The sequence below is a fragment of the Bombyx mandarina genome, chromosome 16, assembly GCF_030267445.1.
Source record: "Bombyx mandarina strain Sakado chromosome 16, ASM3026744v2".
Lineage (NCBI taxonomy): Eukaryota > Metazoa > Arthropoda > Insecta > Lepidoptera > Bombycidae > Bombyx > Bombyx mandarina.
In genome coordinates, this window is record NC_143222.1 from 7,836,091 (window position 1) to 7,839,496 (window position 3,406).

Below are 3,406 nucleotides of genomic sequence, written 5' to 3' on the forward strand. Positions count from 1 at the left end.
ACGTTAAGGCGGCGTCACGACTTTTAAGTTAATTTTTTAACACGCTCACGAAACACAACCCCATTGAGGCTTTGTTGGCAATAAAAAATATTCACTGATCTAAAACGTGAAATTTTGTTATCACGAGACAGTTTTCAGTGCGGTTCTTGTAATCTTCAACTTTTAACAAAGAAGTGATTAACAAAATGACGTTAGGTTCGCCAATTTAGTTCTTTCGGTAAGTAATTGTTTGATTTGGTGACACTAAATAATGCATTTAACAACGAAATAAAGTGCATTATTGAAAAAATATTACATAGTACGATTTGTTAATTTCGTGAGGGAAGAGCCTTAAGACTTTGTCACATTAAATTGTCACGTATAGTGTCATAATATCTACGAAATGACAGTTCACCGTGACAAATCTTGTTGTAATTTTTTGTTTAAACCTTTTTGTTTTTAAAACGACTTTTACGGTTTTATCTCGCGTCTGTTAATTTTATTTCATTGTTTCGGGCATTTCGAATGCTTTAAGGCATTAGGCATAAGGCATTTCGAATGCGAGTTTTCTTGGTCACGGATGATTAAATTGTTGTATACTAGCGACCCGCCCTCGCTTCGCTTCGGAAACTGTCATTTATTATTGATTTCTCCACTATTTAATGGATGTTATTATACATATAAACCTTCCTCTTCATCACTCTATCTATTAAAAAAAACGGCATCAAAATCCGTTGCGTAGTTTTAAAGATTTAAGCATACATAGGGACACAGAAATCGACTTTGTTTTATACTATGTAGTGATTCACATTTGAATATCGCTGAATAATAAAATGACAGTAATAAATGTGAGATTAAATTGTGAAAGCAGTTCTAATCGTGTCTGCGACTCGTGTGATGTATGCCGCCCACCTGCTGTACAAATTTCCCGAAATTCCTGATCCATTCTGAATGGATTCCTCGATTCACGAATAGCCAAATCTCTCTACGAAACTACATAAGCTATCTAGCAAGAGGCCAAGGTAGATCTTCATATTTTCTCTTGACAATCGATTAGATCAACCATTGATAACAGTTTTTCAGACGAAAACTTAACTCGCTTGCTATTATCAGTAACGTGTTTAGATAAAATTTAGTCGAACGTGATTATGATAACCATTATGTCGTGACAGACGTTCGTTAAGACATCCGCATCCTCACAATCTATGCGAGATAAAATATATTATCAATTGATAATATTATAATATTATAAAGCTGAAGAGTTTGTTTGTTTGAACGCACTAATCTCAGGAACTACTGGTCCAATTTGAAAAATTCTTTCAGTGTTAAATAGCCCGTTTATCGAGGAAGGCTATAGGCTATATATAACATCACGCTAAGACCAATAAAAGCGGAGCACCAATAAATAATGTTTCAAAATCGGTTTTTTTCCTTTTTGAGAGCTTCTTCTGCGTGCGCTGCAGAAACGGTTAGTTTCGTTAAAATAATGTATGACAGAATTGTCCCCCTTTAAAATATCTAAAAAAAAAGTCCGCGACAGCATATGTCTATATATAACAGGCTGGCCACGGGACATTCGCCGATACGAATATTCGCGCGGTGCGAACGGCGAAGCGTCTAGCGACTAAAATAAGAGCATAGAAATGTACCTAACAAGCCACGCGCACGGGCGACCGGCGAAGCGACCGGCGAAATGTACCGAGCGAATCGCGCGATGCGGCGGGCGAGCAAAACAAATGCATGAATACGGACGGCGCGAGCCACGGAGTCGAGCGGTAGTCGCGGCGAATAGTACAGTGATTAAATGAGTTTAGTTGTTTTCGCCGCGAAAAATTAAAACCGAAATTTTTATATTTTTTATTTATTTTTTATTTTATATTTTTAAAGTCGTCGTGGCCTAACGGACGTCCGGTGCAATCGTGTTGAGCGATGCACCGGTGTTCGAATATCAGGCGGGTACCAATTTTTGTAATGAAATACGTACTCAACAAATGTTCACGATTGATTTCCACGGTAAAGGAATAACATCGTGTAATAAAAATGAAATCCTCAAAATTATAATTTGCGTAATTACTGGTGGTAGGACCTCTTGTGAGTCCACACGGGTGGGTACTACCACCCTGCCTATTTCTGCCGTGAAGTAGTAATGCGTTTCGGTTTGAAGGGTGAGGCAGCCATTATAACTATACTTGAGACCTTAGAACTTATATCTCAAGGTGGGTGGCGCATTTACGTTGTGGATGTCTATGGGCCAGTAACCACTTAACACAAGGTGGGCTGTGAGCTCGTCCACCCATCTAAGCAATAAAAAAAAATATAGCTGAAATACTAGCTAGACCAGCTATTTGGAAGTCTAGCCACCCAAAGTATTTCTCGTACTTCTTGTGGAATTCTCCATCTATAGGTACACTCCGATTCTTATTCAAATCATGTACTTCACAATCTTTTCCAAATAATAGGTCCTGAACCAAAAAACTATTAATTTGTAAGCAATATCGAGATAATTTCGATATAGACATTTCGCTGTCGGACTTCCTTACTAGTCGCGGCGGCGAACGTGAGTACCCGTGGCCTGCAAACGGTGCTGCGCGAATGGTCGCCTCGTCCACCGCTTCGCTGTTCGCACCGCCGATCCCCGTGGCCAGGCCGCCGCGCGATTCGCTCGGTACATTTCGCCGGTCGCTTCGCCGGTCGCCGGTGCGCGTGGCTTGTTAGGTACATTTCTATGCTCTTATTTTAGTCGCTAGACGCTTCGCCGTTCGCACCGCGCGAATATTCGTATCGGCGAATGTCCCGTGGCCAGGCTGTTACGGCCTGGCCACGGGGATCGGCGGTGCGAACAGCGAAGCGGTGGACGAGGCGACCATTCGCGCAGCACCGTTTGCAGGCCACGGGTACTCACATTCGCCGCCGCGACTAGTAAGGAAGTCCGACAGCGAAATGTCTATATCGAAATTATCTCGATATTGCTTACAAATTAATAGTTTTTTGGTTCAGGACCTATTATTTGGAAAAGATTGTGAAGGACATGATTTGAATAAGAATCGGAGTATACCTATAGATGGAGAATTCCACAAGAAGTACGAGAAATACTTTGGGTGGCTAGACTTCCAAATAGCTGGTCTAGCTAGTATTTCAGCTATATATTTTTTTTATTGCTTAGATGGGTGGATGAGCTCACAGTCCACCTTGTGTTAAGTGGTTACTGAAGCCCATAGACATCCACAACGTAAATGCGCCACCCACCTTGAGATATAAGTTCTAAGGTCTCAAGTATAGTTACAATGGCTGCCCCACCCTTCAAACCGAAACGCATTACTACTTCACGGCAGAAACAGGCAGGGTGGTGGTACCCACCCGCGCGGACTCACAAGAGGTCCTACTCCCAGTAATTACGCAAATTATAATTTTGAGGGTTTCATTTTTA